Source organism: Delphinapterus leucas, chromosome 7 (assembly GCF_059928025.1).
Source record: "Delphinapterus leucas isolate spDelLeu-1000000601 "Yukka" chromosome 7, BTC_Dleu_Yukka2, whole genome shotgun sequence".
Taxonomy (NCBI): Eukaryota; Metazoa; Chordata; class Mammalia; order Artiodactyla; family Monodontidae; genus Delphinapterus; species Delphinapterus leucas.
Genome location: NC_143135.1, coordinates 91,544,123 through 91,561,555, shown reverse-complemented (window position 1 = coordinate 91,561,555; position 17,433 = coordinate 91,544,123). Strand labels below are relative to the sequence as shown.

General features: G+C 38.2%; 1 non-coding gene across 1 annotated transcript; it reads right to left on the bottom strand.

Annotated features, from left to right (window-relative positions):
* Positions 1 to 12,723: 12,723 nt before the first annotated feature.
* On the bottom strand, positions 12,724 to 12,853 carry LOC115801610 (small nucleolar RNA SNORA3/SNORA45 family). Its single transcript, XR_004021910.1, has one exon. It is a non-coding gene; the product is annotated as a small nucleolar RNA SNORA3/SNORA45 family (small nucleolar RNA).
* Positions 12,854 to 17,433: the final 4,580 nt, after the last annotated feature.

Genomic DNA, 17,433 nt, shown 5'->3' with positions numbered 1-17,433 from the left:
TTATCCTATTTGAATTTTCGGTTCCTCATCTGTCAAATGGAGATAATAATGGTCTCTCATCCTTAGGATTGTGTATGTTGTCTCCAACCAGTTTGACATTTTATTTTTCTAGAGGAAATTTAGGAAGTTTCTTTGTTTCTCATTTTCCCCTTCTATAGAAAGCATTGTTGATAAATTCAGAGCTACAAAGAGATGACAGCTGGGAAGAACTGGGAAGAACTTGGAACCAGTCAGGAGAGGGTTCTGAGCACAAGAGATCTAATGGAAAGGGGCAGTGTCAGCACCAAGGGGTGTCATGTTACTTGTAATTGTTCATGAAATTTCTTTCATATTTACCTATAATAAGATTCATACCATGTATTGTACACTGGAAGGAAACATACATTATCTTCCATACTGATGTTTGTACTAGTTGCCCGGATCATTTTTGTGACCCCTTCCTTGCCCACCAAAGACTTTGTAAAGCTAGGAAATGTTTGCTTACTCACTATATTAGATGTTTTAATCCAGTTTCATAGCAATCTCTCTGGGCAGGCCAAAGTAAATCACCTTATGAAGATAACTCAGATTTGGGGATATAGCTGGTACATGCCCAGGGGAATTAATAACTGTGTACAAAATCCATTGTGAGACTCTTTCCTTCTGAAGCCCTCAGGAAATCTTGCCATATGATGTAACCTTGAATTGTTCTCCCTCTTCCTGACCAAATGGATCATTTATTACTGTGTTTTTGGTAACACTTTTCCAACTCTATGCTTTCCACACTTTGGGATTTCAAAAATTAGTAATCCTTCCCTCCCTCTCCCCTTCCTTCCATGCTTTCCTTCCTTTTTTTTCCTCCCTCCCTTCCTTTCTTCTTTTCACTTCCTTCTTTCCTTCCTTTCCTCCTCGCAATTCTTAAATAAATTGCAAATTTTCTATAAAGGTTAGGGAATGATGTGTTGTCTCATAAACAGAGCTCCTTAAACTATGTAGGAAAATTAAGCTTAAATAGAAGTTTTGCTGATAAATGCAAGAACAGGGATCTTCCAGGTACAATATATAAACAAGGGTTGAAACTGCAGACTTTCTTTCCACTTCCTTCCTATCTCCTCCTTTTTTTAATACTATCTCCTTCTAGTCAAACTTTTCCTCTATGCTGCTCACATTTCTGGGATACCATTATTTTGTACCCTCTATTTCCTTTTTCTTTTGGCATGCCTTTCTCTTTTCTACTTAATCCTCTAACCTAATTCTATTCATGGGCAGGAAATACAGTCGTTAAAGGAAAACACTCTAAAGTCAGACTTCTCAAATCTGGTCCAAGCTACTGATCATTGCTGTGATTTGGGGCAGATTATTTAACCTCCTTCTGTGTCAGTTTTCTCATCAGTAAAATGGGATGATCTTACTACCTCCCTCAGGGGTGATTATGGGAAGAGAAATAATATCAATACTAAAATTCTTTCATAAGTGGTAGGTATGCAGTCAACTCCCCAGGCCCCCCATGGCCTGAACTCACCCTGGGCATCCTGGGCAGCCACTTGACCTTGCAGGCTTCCTCCTTTGTCAGGAACAGTGCAAAGCCATGGGGGGTCAGACACGGGGCACAGGCTCACTCATAGCTGTCACAGCCAGGCTGTCTCTTCATTAGAGGAGAGCCACTCGGATACCAATGAGAAGTATGGGGTTTCCAGAAGGACCTGGGGTTGGGGGGGGGATGGCATCAGAGAGGGCTGGGACCACAGACTACTTGTCTTGAGAGGTTCTCAGCCGAGGAACAAGGCCAGAAAACTGCTTGAGAGGAGACACGTGACATGCACGCTGTGGCCCGAGACCCCCAGCAGCCACAGCCACCGGAAGCAGGCTGAGCCCTGGGTCTGGTGGTCACATGAGGCTGGATGCACTCACTCTGCAGGCCCTCCACCAGGTCTGGGGAGGCAGAAACTGTGTGTAACTCTTCTAAACACTTTCCCTGACCAAGTGGATCCAATGGTTCTTATGGGCACTGCCACCCCTGACTCATACCTGTAGTGATGACAGAATGGGCAAAAGTCCACCCAAAGCAATGTGGAGAAGAACAAAGGCACAACCAGACAGCTCCCCCACCTCCCAGGATCCATGGCACCCAAGCTTCTCCTGCACTAAGCTGCTGCCTCCCATACCCCTGAGGAGTGACATTGTTTTCTGACTTTCAGAAAATGCTCAAAAATTTTCCATCTGCTATTGGTTCTCTTCCTTGTTTCCTAAAATTGTTATTAAGTTATTCATTAAAAATATTATTTCTGCCATTTCTTTGGTTGGGTTGGGAGAGGGGTGAAAGGAAGGAAGAAGTAGTGACGTATTATTATTTATCGTACCTGCTGGCAGTGAAGACATACTGACTACAGGTGATCTAACATGAAATAGAGGTTTGACTGTATTATCTAACGTAATAAAAAAAACAATCCACAGAAGCACTAAAAGTAGTAATATAAGGAACAAATCTTACAGTGGAAGAAAGAAGCTGGAAGTGATCTAGATTCCTCATCTTTCCCAATAACAACTCAATGAATTCCATCTAATGTCAGTATAATCAATAAGAAGTATGAACTTAAATGTATGGTATACCACCTGCCAACCTAAAACAGAAATAATTAACTCTTTGGAGGGAGTGGTATTCCATGTGATACCATTCTATTGTACTTAGCCTTGTTTTAACGTATATATGTGTTATATATTTATATATATCTTTATTTCAAATTTTTTAAAAATAGGATTTGTGACATGTAATTTTTGTCACAGATAAATGAAGCCTGAACATCTCAGTTACACTAATGACTATATGTACCTATAATCACAGCAATTTCATTGGAAATTCTGCCAGATTTACTACCTTTATTGTGGATTTCAACTCACCATGAGAAAAGCAATGATGGATGTGACTTCATCCATTTCCTTGTAACAAAGGGATTATGGACCCTCATATTCTTTTTCACTTTTTATTGAACATTTTCAAACATTTATATAAATAGGTAGAATGGACTAATATAATTAATTCTCAGGTACCTGTCATCTGGTTTTAACAATGATTAGAATTTTACTATATTTTTTCCATTTATTTAGTTTTGTCCCATTTGTTTTCCAGTTGTTTTGTTTTGGCAAAAGTATTTTAAAGTAAATGTCAGACAAATGAAACTTAATTTCCAAATGTGTATGTATGCCTCTCCTTTTTAAAACATGGCATTTCTTACTTAAGATCAATGCCATTATCATTCCCAACAAGATTTACAATATTAACTTATTTCTATCAAGTATCCTGTTCATATTCAAAATTCTCCAATTGTCCCCAAAACATCTTTTACAAGTTCAAGCCAGGATTCAATAAATAATCATACATTTTAATAATTGGATCTTACAACTCTTAAATTTTTCTTTCTTTAAACAGTTTTATTGATGTATAATTGGTATACAAAAAACTGTAAATATTTAATGTATACAATTTGAGCTTGGACATATTGTGACGGAATTCTGGTCTCTGTACACCAGCACCAAATTGAATCTCGGAGACAAAGTTTTGGGTGAAGCAGAAAGGAATAGCTTTATTTCTTTGCCAGGCAAAGGGGGGCCACAGCAGGATAATGCACTCAAAACTGTGTGTCCCAGCCCGGGGAAGGGGGCTGTTTTGAGGAGTCTTATAGTAATGGTTCAGGGAACAGGGTTGTTGATTAGGATCAGGGTACGTGCAGGGCCTGCATTCCTTCCATCCAGAGATCATCTGGAGACCGTCAGGACTTGGTCTTGTGATGGGCTTCTGTGGTTCTCAAGATTATCGAACTGTGACCTTCTCTCTGGAATGAAGAATGCTTACAAAGAAGGGAGTGTAAAGGGGAGTGTTCTTAAAAGAGAAAAATACCAGGTGTGGATATGCAACTAAGCAGAAAAACAAGTCATCTTTAAAAAACAAGTCAGAGTGAATTAGATCAGAGTATAATGGGGGTTGTTTCGACTAGACTTTATAAATTTATCTGGAACAAAATATGTAACACTCATGAAGCTATCACCAAAATCAACGTAATAAACATATCCATCACCTCTAAAAGTTTCCTTGTGCAAATTGGTTATTTTTGTTTAGTTTGTGGTGTGTGTGTGTGTGTGTGTGTGTTAACATGAGATCTACTCTCTTAATTTTTTAATTGCACGTTGTAGGATTAACTATAGGCATGATATTGTACAGAAGTTCTCTGGAATTTATTCATCTGGTGTAACTGAAACTTTATACCCACTGAACAACTTCACATTGCTCCACCCCCCACACCTGGCAACCACCATTCTACTTCTTAAATCTCTTTTAGTCTAGAACAGTTATCTCACAACTTCCTTTGCTTTTTTGACATTGACTTGTTGAAAAATGAGGCAGTTGTTCTGCAGAATAACCCATCTTCTGAATTTTCTTATTGCTTCCCCAAGGTGTTAGTTAATTTGTTTCATTACACTTCTAGGTTTCCTATAAACTAGAAATAGATCTGAAGGCTCAATTAGATTCTGGTTCAACATTTTGGACAAAAACACTTCATGTTGCATGAAGTGTTCAGAAGGCATGTAGTTGCCTACTGTCCCGCTTGTAGTGATGCTGAGTGGGTTTGGGTGGTGGCAGGCTGACTTCGCCATTATGTAGATGCACTTTCCTCTTACAGCCAGTAAGTAATTTGTGGGGCAATGTTTGGGCACTTTGTGAATATCTGTAATTACTTTAGCATCTATTAATAATTATTATCTAAATAGACAAATTCATTAGGAGCTTAAAAGCTGGTGATTTTCTAATTCTTTCCACATTTATTCCCTGGAACAATTCTGTTAAGTAGAACTTTCCTTCATCAGTTCAAGCTCTTTGATTTCCCTGAATATAATTCACACAGGAAAAGCAAGATGAATGCGAATTCTTTAACTTTAATTATCAACATTTAGAGTAAGGTGTTTCTGTGCTTCCTACCTCCAGTGATGATAAATGAGATTTCTTCTCTCTCTCACTCCCTCTCCCTCTGTCCCATAAACTCGGAGACTTTTATATATTCAATGTGCTTCAAACAATTGCAGTCATTCTTTTCGGAGTTCACATTGCCCCATATTTGACCAGTGAGAGCCCCTTGAATTCCTTTTCGGACCCCTAAATGGAAGGGGACCTCAGTTTTTATTGTACAATTTCTGTTTATAAAAAGAGTTAAGTATTACATGTGAAAGTTTATTCATGGCTGCTAGAAGCCTGCAAAAAAAAATCAGGAGAGAGGTGAACTCAGAATTACCTTCCAACGTAAAAAGAATAGTGTGTGATATCGAGTGTAGGGGACTAGGAAAAAAACTGTTAAGAAATGTCAGACATTGCAGGGATGGAAAAGTATTGGATATAAGTAAATCAAAAGGCAAACACAAATAACCTCAGGACCATTTTTAGAATGTAGATAAAATTTTTAAAAGTTGGTTTTAGGCTACATTTTGACATTTACATATCCCTGTCCACCAAAAGGGAGGAGAGAGAGAGTCAGAGAGACAGAGACGAAAAGAGAGAAACAGAGAAAGAGAGGGGAGAGGGAGGGAGGAAAGGGGTGAGGGAGAGAGAGAGAGAAAGAAAGAAACAGAGGCAGACTAGCTTGGTTCTTTCAAAAGCTTTTATGTGTGAGTAAAATTGCTACCAAATTCATCCATCACCTGTAACCTATCTGCAAGTCCCAACTCTGAGAGTTACCTTGCCCTTACTTTATTCCATGTCCGACTCTTGATTCATTTCTTAGTTTTGAAATGGCCTTTGATTTCTGTTATACTTTTTTCCACTAGTGACATCAATAAGGATTATTTCTTCTATTTTTATGGATGAAAATTTGAAGAATTATGCCACATTTCCCAGAATATTGTCTACTGTTTTGCTAATGGAGCAAGGCAACTGTCCTAAGCCAAAGTGGTTCAAGACATTGGGTATTTTATGGTGCCAGTTGTTACACAAGGTACAGCCCAACTCAAAAGCAAGAAAGCCACAAATTTAAGCCAAAATCTAAATCCAGTTACTTAATTATAAACCAAAGATTAATTGCAGGATTTAACAGCAAGTTGCCCACAATAAAGTTGGCATTAGTAAAATATTTGGACTACGGGTCAGGAATGAGACTATGTCCAGGTATGGGGTGAAGGCTGGCCATCCTGGGAGAAGATTCATTTCTCACATTAGTTACTGGGAGAAATAAAGGCTAAAAGTCGAATGCTACCCCATACTACCGCTTCCACAAAGCATCAAAATGACCATATCATAATATTTACAGAAGAACATTCTGTTTCTTAACCATTATCTCTCCTATATCTTACCCAAGGTATAAAGTCTAAGAATTAAGAATAGTGACATAGATGAGATAAGAGCAGACATGTCTGTGAGGCAGAGAACATTTCAGAGGCAAGAGTGGGCATCAGGATTTAACATCTTTTGCTGCTATAATTCAGACTTGTTTTGATTTCATCACAGCCTTTGCTTCTTAAATCGGATGAGCATGAGAGACCAAAAGAATAGAAATATTTGGCAACGATGAATCTGTTCTATTAAAATTAGGCATCATGACATATTAGAGTGGTTCTATTGTATTGTGGCCTCCTTTCCTTGAAATGATGAACCGACTAATAGATTAAAAGAAGAGCATGAGGCATAGGGGGTATCAATGAGTGTTAGTTGTTAACATTGACTTTGATGAGAAAGATAATAATAGCTTACATTGTTGAGCACTTATATTGTTCCAGACTTATTTTAGTAAATACTTTAAATCAGTTCTTGAAAGTAGATACTATTTTCTGTTTTATAGATGATGAAACTGAAGTCCAGAGAGGTTAAGTAAGTTGTCCAAAGATACAGAGCTTGTAAGGGACAAAGCTGTATTCAAATTCAGACTGTTCACAGCCCAGTCTCTTAATCAGTATTTGATCAGGATTGCCTTCATTTATTGGCAGATACAATCAGCATTCACTCACTCATCCAGCAATTATATATTGAATGGCTCCTATTTCCATGCAATTGTGCCAGCCATGGTAGATACAGAGCAAAATAAGACTGGAACTCAGCCCTTAAAGTGGAATCCAGTGACTATTTTCTCTTTTGAAGGACATCCTCAGGACAACCCACCCAAAGTTTTGCGCTTGTCCTGCTCATAAGGCCCCAGCCAACTCTCTCAGACCTCAAACTTTTCCTGGGGCCCAAACACCTCCACAACAGACCCAGAAGGAGGGTCCACTGGACTCCTATCCAGTCCTGGCCTAAGCAGAGTGAGCTGTAGAGAAGATGGAGGAGGGAAGAGGAAACCTCCACCCTACTATGGGGCCAGTGGAGGAAAAGTGGGGAAGGTGTGTCCCAAAAGCTGTGTGGTATGTTTGCTTGTACCTATTCTCACTCTTCCCAAATCCTTCTCTCTGAGATAATAATGTAGCATTATTTCAAATTTGCACACGAAAAAACAAGCTCGTTGACGTTAAGTGAATTTTTGAAGGTCATCCAACTAGTTAAGTAGTGATGACTTGATTTGAATTTAAGAATATTTAACCAGGGAATGATTCTCTTTCCAGTACTCCAGATGCCTCACACCTCTCAGGACTGGGCAGTGGTTGCTGGAGTCAGCTCCTACCATCTAGTGAGATGTGATGTGTGCCTTTCTTCCCAATTCTGTGCTCAGTAACATCATGCTGGTAGCTTGAAACCAGCCATGGAGGGGAGTATTTACACCACAGAAACCGGCAGATGCTACAAATCAGGGCTTTTTTGTTCTGATTGCTGGTTGTTGAACATTTACTTGCACACCAGTGGGATTTGGTAAATGGAGGACAGGTATGTGAACTAGGTCAGAAATGACTCTCCGTTGGTCTTCATGGTAGGTCCAGGGAGAGTCCAATTAAGAGCAGGGCCAGCCAGGAAGTTACCAGGTACACCAGTCTAAAAGGACTCTAAGCCAAAGGTCAGCAAATTTTTCGGTAAAGGGCCAGATGGTAACTATCTTAGGTTTTGTGGGTCATATATTCTTCTTTGTTTTATTTTTACAAACCTAAAAAGGCAAAAACCACACTTAGCCGCTGTCCCCCAGGCTGTATAAATACAGGCTGCAGGCTGGGTTTGGCTGACAGCCATCAATTTGCTGATTCCTAAACTAGCAGCAGATATGCAAAAAGGCAGAGCCTATTGATTTATTTCCATTCTCCTTATTGAAAGTGCTCTTTGCAGGTGGAAGGAATACTTTCACCAACTGCTTAAAGTATGGAACACCACCTACCTCCTCCCTAAGTGTATAACCTAGTGACAATGACCTGATACCAAACAGCCTTCTGAGTAGGGCAGATCTTTTCAATCACAGAGCTCTCATTTGGCTTAGTGAGATTTGCAGCTTGGGGGTCAGGGCTGAATTGCTTAAGACTATAGAAGCAGCACTGACCATTCCCTGCTTGGCCACCAGGAAGCCCTCAGCTTGCATCTCAATATATGCTGGCCAAATCCTTGAAAAGTGCCACTTACTTATTTCTCTGCCCAGGTTGTACTTTGCAGGAAGGACATACTGTGTAATATATCCGAGACCCAGATAATGAAGACAGAGATGAATAGAAGAGACAAGAAACATATACCCACCTATATTTCAGAGCATTTTTATTTCATCCCTCATCACCCCTCCCCTATTCCTAGGGTAACTTTTATGTAGGAAATGGAGTGACCTTCCTTGAGCACCAGAATTCCTTTTTTCATGAAGTGCAGTAGAAGAGGAGGCATAGACAACTAGTTTTATTGGATCCAGAACAGGTGAGGATGGAGACAAACTGCCTGGTGATCAGGCCCCACTAAAGCTGCTTTTCCTTGTCCTACCTGCTGATAAAACTTCCACAAGGATTATGAGCCCCCCCTCTTTGGGGGGCTGCTTCCCACAGTATCCTGTGGTGAGGACTCAGCCATGTGATAGGTTTAGATGAGAACCAAGGAGGGATACAGACAGGGCAAATGGACAAGTTAAGTTGCTTGACCTCAGGGAATAGAGTGGAGAGAGAATACTTTAGGGTGTGATTCCTAAATTAATCCCATTGCCAGATGCCAAGATGGGTATGTTACAGTGACTATTTAAAAATAGAGACTTCTGAGCATCACCCAGGAAAAGCCTTATTTGGTTAGTCAGAATTAAGTCTGTCAATCAACGTCTTTTATAAGCTTCACAGATAGTTGTGGTACCCAAGCTCTTGGAGGAGGTGACTTTGAAAATACCCTTGTAGGAGAAAGCACTAATTCTCAGAGTGTGGCTTGTGGTAGTTTAGCAAGAGGTCAGGAGGTGTTTGAGTAGTTCTCAAAGAAAAACACTTAGATATTTTCTTTACTTATATTTCATAGATTTGAAATGAAATGCATTTTATCCTACCCCTCCTTAGGCTAGTTTGAGGTTGATTTCTATCACCCGTTTAAAAAAAGTCTTGTCTAATAGAGAGGACTAAAGCCATGAAAGACGTGATATAATTATCAGGCAAAATTATGATTTTCCCCAAATTTCTCCATATTCTTAATAAAAATCTCTTACTCAAAGGTGGTGCATGAGTCATAAGGTCTGTTTGGTCACTTAATTTTGACTAGTATTCAGTTAACATGGAGCAGTTTGGGATGCGCAAACATATTTTTATATCATTTCAGGGTATTTTTGTTTATGTTAAATTTATATTTTATTGGTTTCTATTATATAATTTTAGATTCTCACTACGCAAATAAATAACTCAAAGGTTTAAGAGTGGATTATTGAAATTAAATGTAGTGGGAAGATTAGTGACAAATACTTCAACTCAAAATAATTTTAGACATAAAGTGAAGAGCTTCTTTCCAAATGTCTGCGAATGTGGTGATTTTATGCAATTAAGTAAAAAAGAAAGTACAAAAAAATACAACCACAAATCTCTGATAATTAAATTTTACAAAATCAGTAATCTATTTGCCCCTTGGGTATTATTTTTTATTTTTATTATTTTTTATGAGACTTCATCAAATACATCTGCAGTGGACAGGAATAAAGACACAGATGTAGAGAGTGGACTTGAGGACACGGGGAAGGGGAAGGGGAAGCTGGGACGAAGTGAGAGAGTGGCATGGACATATATACACTACCAAATGTAAAATAGATAGCCAGTGGGAAGCAGCTGCATAGCACAGGGAGATCAGCTCCGTGCTTTGTGACCACCTAGAGGGGTGGGATAGGGAGGGTGGGAGGGAGACACAAGAGGCAGGAGATATGGGGATATATGTTTATGTATAGCTGATTCACTTTATTATACAACAGAAACTAACACACCACTGTAAAGCAATTATGCTCCAATAAAGATGTTAAAAAAATACATCTGCAGTAAAAGAAAAATATGCTTTGTTTATATTCTTTTTTTTTTTTTTTTCGGTACACGGGCCTCTCATCGTTGTGAGAGGGTCCTCTTCCGTTGCAGAGCAGAGGCCCCGGACGTGAAGGCTCAACGGCCATGGCTCGCGGGCCCAGCCGCCCCGCGGCATGTGGGATCCTCCCGGACTGGGGCACAAACCCGTGTCCCCTGCATCGGCAGACGGACTCTCAACCACTGTGCCACCAGGAAGCCCATGTTTATATTCTTTCCTTCACTTCTAGCAATAGAATCTGGCCATAGGTGTGGGCATATGGTCTAGGCTTGATAATCAAAATCATTTATACCCTGGGCCACTGTCATTGGGCCCAACATGGACATGTGACCTAAACAGGAAAACCAGAGTCTTCTCTATGTTTTTTATCTATATATAGGCACTAGAAGAGGGTTCTATTCTTCTGGGATCCCAAGTCACAAGGATCATGCAACCTTTCAGCTATCACATGTAAACATCCTGCCTGAAAATGAAACCGCCAGAGAAACACAGAGCCAAGAGGTGGTAAGGGAGAGACAGAGTCCTAACAATGCTCTTTTAGCATCTGGAGGCAACATTCCTCAATTTTTCTGCCTTTTCTGTACTTTTTAGTTATGAGTCAATACGTTCCTTCCCACCCCTCCTTAGGCTACTTTGAGGTGGATTTCTATCACCTATATATATAAAAAAAAAAGCTCCTGTCTAACACAGAGGACTAAAGCCATTAAAGATTTTATATGATCGTCAGAGAAAGCACAGTCACCTCTCTGCTAAAGCAATCTGCTTTTTTCCAGAGTAGGAACAAAATATTGCCTTCCAGTACAAACTTGATGAATTCTATCAATGAAGTCAAAGGAAAGATTAGAATTACTAAGGTATCATTCAGCATTGAACTCCTGATAATGAAAAAAGGTACATGTCAAACCACTGATGAGAAGTTTATAAAGCCAACCACAAGTTAATGACAAATACGGTTAGTGCTAAATCAGATGGAACTGTGGGCAAAATTCCTTTGTCAAATGATACTGTTGTGCAAACACAATATCAATAGCACATAATGTGAATTGTAAGGTGTATACTAGAACACATTTTGCTTTACAGTAAGTTGAAGTGATTGATATGTAGGGTATGATAAGCTCTTGGCATCTGTGCAGCATTTCTAAGAGGCTGAAGCACTTGATTTTTTGCTTCTGGTTGTCATTGAAAACGTGCTGTAGAGGAAGAATTTTCATATGTTATTTTGTGAGCTGTGGTGTAGAATGGAAAAGGGCATTGGGATTACTCCTACTAAGACATCAGCTATGTGTGCAGTAAGACTTTACCTGAAGCCAATTCACATGCTGCTTTACTAACAGGACAGTTTTCTTTTTTAACAATATGCCTCCTAATGTTGACTTATTATGAAAGAAAATTAAGAATTCAAGTCACTAACAGCTACTGAGCAACTGAGACTATTTCATTTTAACATGTTAAGCAAAGAAATGAACTGCTCTGGATCTCAACATTGTTGTTTATTTGCTATGAAAGGGAAAGAATATACGTCACATAAAAAACACATAACATTAAATTTACCACCTTAACCATTTTTAAATGTTCAGTTCAGTAGCATTAAGTATATTCACATTGTTGTATAACAGGTCTCTAGAACTTCTGTCTTGCAACACCAGAACTCTACACCCACTAAATACTGGTTCCCTCTCCTCCCACCTTGGTAACCACATTTGTACTTTCTGTTTCTATGATTTTGATTACTTTAGATACTTCATATGAGTGGAATCATACACTATGTGTCCTTTTGTGACTGGCTTATTTTACTTAGCATAATTTCCTTGAGGTTCATCCATGTTGTAGCATGTGACAGGATTTCCTTTTTTTCTTAAGACTTCCATTATGTTCCATTGCATGTATATATCACATTATTCATTTATTTGCTGGTGCGCATTTGGATTGTTTCCACATCTTGGCTATTGTGAATAATGCTGCAATGAACATGAGAGTGCACATATCTCTTTAAGATCCTGATTTCAGTCCTTCTGGATATACCCAGAAACAGGATCAGTGGGTCATATGGTAAATCTATTTTTAATTTTTTGAGTAACCTCCATACTGTTTTCCACAATAACTGCACCATTTTACATTCCCACTAAGAGTGCACAAGAGTTCCAACTTCTCTCTGCATCCTCACCAACACTTGTTTTGATAGTGGCCATTCTGATAGGTGTGAAGTGATGTCTCATTTTGGTTTTGATTTGCATTTCCCTAATGATCACTGATGTTGAGCATCTTTTCATATGCTTATTGGACATTTGTATATCTTCTTTGGAGAAATATCTATTCGATTCCTTTGCCCATTTTTTTTCTCTGATGCATGTCACTAAACTGGTGACTGACTATGCCATGAGGGCCACAGCCAGTGAATAAGGTCAGCAGCTACTCTTTGAGGACTCTAGCACACTAAGACAATGGCTGATACCCAAGCGTGACTCTAGCCTCGATCCTTTGCCCGCTTTATAATCAGGGTATTTTTTTTTTTTTGAGTTGTAGCTATTCCTTATATATTGTGGATATTAACCTTTGTCAGATGTGTGATTTACAATTATTTTCTCCCATTCTTTAGACTATCTTTTCATGCATTGTTTCCTTTGGCATGCATAAGTTTTTAAGTTCGTGGTATAGTCCCATTTGTCTGTTTATTTTGTTATTTGTGCTTTTGGTGTCACATCAAAGAAATCATTGGCAAATCTAAAGTCCTAAAGATTTCCCCTATGTTTTCTTCTAGAAGGATAATAGTTTAGGTCTTTAATCAATTTTGAGTTAATTTTTGTATGCAGTGTAAGATAAGGGTCCAACTTCATTGTGTTGTATGTGGACATCCAGTTTCCACAACACCCTTGGTGTTCTTTCCCTACTGTTTAGGCTTGGCACCCTTGGTAAAAATCATTTGACCATATATGCAAGGGATTATTTCTATACTCTCTATCCTGTTCCATTGGCTTATATATCTATCTTTATGCCAGTACCACACCACCTTAATTATTACTGCTCTGTAGTATCATTTTGAAATCAGGAAGTCTGAGTCTTCCAACTTTTTTTTTTTGCAAGATTGTTTTGGCTATTCAGGGTCCCTTGAGATTCCATATGAATTTTAGAACTTTTTTTCTATCTCCACAAAAAAATACCATTGGAATTTTGATAAGTATTGCATTGAGTCTGTAGATTGCATTGGGAAGTATGAACATTTTGATATTAAGTCTTACAATCCACAAGTATGCAATGCCTTTCCATTTATCTGTAACCTCTCTGAATTTTTTTAACAATGTTTTGTATTTTTTAGTGTACGAGTCTTTCACCTCCTTGATTAAGTTTGTTCCAAAATATTGAATTCCTTTTTGAGTCTATAGTAAATAGGACTGTTTTCTTTTTGTGGGGGGGAGGTTCGCGGGCCTCTCACCGTTGTGGCCTCTCCCGTTGTGGAACACAGGCTCCGGACGTGCAGGCTCTGCGACCATGGCTCACGAGCCTAGCCGCTCTGCGGCATGCAGGATCTTCCCGGACCGGGGCACGAACCTGCATCCCCTGCATCAGCAGGCGGACTCTCAATCACTGCGCCACAAGGGAAGCCTGCAACTGATTTTTGAGTGTTGATTTTTGTATACTACAACTTTGCTGAATTTGTTTATTAGTTCTAACAGGTATTTTTGTAGAATCTTTAGGATTTTCTATATATAAGATCATGTCACCTGGAAATGGAGGTAATTTTGTTTCTTCTTTCCCAATTTGTATGTCTTTTATTTCTTTTTCTTATCTAATTGCTCAGGCTAGAATGTCCTATACTATGTTGAATCTTTGCCTTGTTCCTGATTCTAGAGGAAAAGCTTTCAGTCTTTCCATGTTGAATATGGTGTTAGCTGTGGGCTTTTCAAATATGGCTTTTATTATGTTGAAGTAGTTTCCTTCTATTCCTAGTTTGTTTAATGTTTTTATCATGAAATGGTGTTGAATTATGTCAAATATTTTTTCTGCACTGATTGAGAAAATCAAGTTTTTATCAATGTGGTACATTACACTGATTGATTTTTGTATGTTGAACTATCCTTGTTTCCAGATATAAATTATGTATGATCATGATGTATGATTCTTTGAATATGCTGTTGAATTCAGTTTGCTACTATTGTGTTTAGGATTTTTGTATTACTGTTCATCAAGGATATTGATCTGTAGTGGTTTCTGTTGTCGTTGTTGTTGTGTCTTTGTCTGGTTTTGGTATCTGGTAATGTTGGCTTCATTGAACACTCAGAGGGAATGTTCCCTCCTCTTTTATTCTTTGGGACGATTTGAGAAGGATTGGTATTATTTCTTCTTTAAATCTTTGGTAGAATTCTCCAGTTAAGCCATCTTGTCCTGGGCTTCTCTTTGTTGAGAAGTTTTTGATTACTGCTTTAAAGAACTGTTTGTATTCAGCGTAGTTACAGGTCTGTTCAGATTTATTATTTCTTCATGATTCAGTCTTGGTAGGTTGTATGTTTCTAGGGATTTATTTATTTCTTCTAGGTTGTCCAACTTGTTGGTTGATGATTGTTCATAGCAGTCTCATAATCTTTTCTATTTCTGTAACATCAGTTGTAGTGTCCTCTCTTTCCTTTTTAACTTCATTTGATTCTTCTTTTTTTCTTAGCCTAGCTAAGCACTTGTCAACTTTTTTCATATTTTCAAAAAAAAATCAACTCTTGCTTTTGTTGATTTTTTCTCTATTGTTTTCCTTTTACCTCTTTCATTTACCTCTGCTCTAGTCCTTATACTTTTCTTTCTTCTACTCACTTTGGGTTTAGTTTGTTGATTTGAGAACTTCCTTCTTTTTTTAGTGTAAATATTTACCACAATAAACTTCTCTCTTAGCACTGCTTTCACTGTATTGCATAAGTTTTGACATATAGTGGTTTCTATTTCACTTGCCTCCAAATATTTTCTAAATCCCCTTGTGATTTCTTCTTTGATCCAGTAATTGTTTGAGTCCATTGTTTAAACTACAATGAGATATCATCTCACACTGGTCAGAATGGCCATCATCAAAAAAGCTAGAAACAATAAATGCTTGAGAGGGCGTGGAGAAAAGGGAACCCTCTTGCACTGTTGGTGGGAATGTAAATTGATATACCCACTATGGAGAACAGTATGGAGGTTCCTTAAAAACCTAAAAATAGAACTATCATACAACCCAGCCATCCCACTACTGGGCATATACCCTGAGAAAACCATAATTCAAAAAGAGTCATGTACCAAAATGTTAATTGCAGCTCTATTTACAATAGCCAGGACATGGAAGCAACCTAAGTGTCCAGCAACAGATGAATGGATAAAGAAGATGTAGCACTTATACACAATGGAATATTACTCAGCCATAAAAAGGAATGAAACTGAGTTATTTGTAGTGAGGTGGATGGGCATAGAGACTGTCATACAGAGTGAAGTAAGCCAGAAAGAGAAAAACAAATACCACATGCTAACATATATGTATGGAATCTAAAAAATAAAAGAAAGAAAGAAAGAAAATGGTCAGAAGAACCTAGGGGCAAGACAGGAATAAAGATGCAGACCTACGAGAGAATGGGCTTGAGGATACGGGGAGGGGGAAGGGTAAGCTGGGACAAAGTGATAGAGTGACATGGACATATATACACTATCAAATGTAAAATAGATAGCTAGTGGGAAGCAGCTGCATAGCACAGGGAGATTAGCTCAGTGCTTTGTGACCACCTAGAGTGGTGGGATAGGGAAAGTGGGAGGGAGGGAGATGCAAGAGGGAAGAGATATGGGGACATATATATATATGTATAACTGATTCACTTTGTTATAAAGCAGAAACTGACACACCATTGTAAAGCAATTATACTCTAATAAAGATGTTTAAAAAAAGAGTCCACTGTTTAATTCTATGTATTTGTGAATTTTCCTGTTTTCCTTTTGTTATTGATTTCTAGTTTCATTCCTTGTACATACATGGGCTTTTGAAAGAGACTTGATAATACCAGTAAAGAACATCTTTACATTTCAAATGGCTTGCACAAGTCTTGTAAATACACAAGCAACATAGTCAATATCTGTAATAATCTGAGGCTATCACTTCAAGGCCAAAGAATTATGAACTATATAGATACCAAGATTTCTTTAAAAGACTGAACCAGAAGAAAATGGCTTAAAAGTCAAGAGTTTGACACTTAGCAACATTTAATAATTCTTTTACTCACCGTAAAAAACTACAATATATCATTGGCCTTATTATTAAAAACACATTCAAATACTACAACAAAACGTTAAAAAATAGTCTCCAGAAACAAATGTAAGTAAATATTGTGCTGTCAGTACAGTGCCACTAGCCACATGTGGCTACTGAACATGAAATATGATTAGTGCAACCAAGGAAATGATTTTTAATTTAATTTAATTTTAATTTAAACAGCCACATGTGACTAATGGCTATAATATTGTACAGTTCAGCTTTAGAACAAGTGAAGTAATAGACCCTCATTTTTCGATGCTGATTTATCACATTTAAATTAGAGCATTCAATTTGTTGAGGAGAGAAATGGGGTAGAAACATGCTGTGGAATGACACAGACACACTTCAGTGTTTTGGTAACAAAACTGGAAACTCTATCAACTCAGAACTAGGTTAAACGAACTTAAAGTAACTTTGGTGGGACAATGATAAGTCATATAAACATTTAAGAGTGCAATGATTGGAAGAACGATTAGGTTTATTTTGAAAGTTTCCTATGTGAAGAATTAGAACCAAAAGAAAAGATTTCTAATGTGTGTGTCCTTATTTAGAGGAGCCTTGTCCTAAGCTGTATGGATTGACCTTTATACTGATGTTACAGTACTATAATTTCACTTCCTCTCCCTAAGAAACACAGTCCAAACAAAGAAATCACCCTGGAGTAACAATATTTCCACTCATGTGACCTCAAGTATATTAATAGAAATGGAGGATACTTTTATTCTGAGAGGACAGTTTAGAGACAAAGCTTATAAAGTCGTTTGAGGTCCTCTGGAGGGGATCTCATCTCATACTTTTA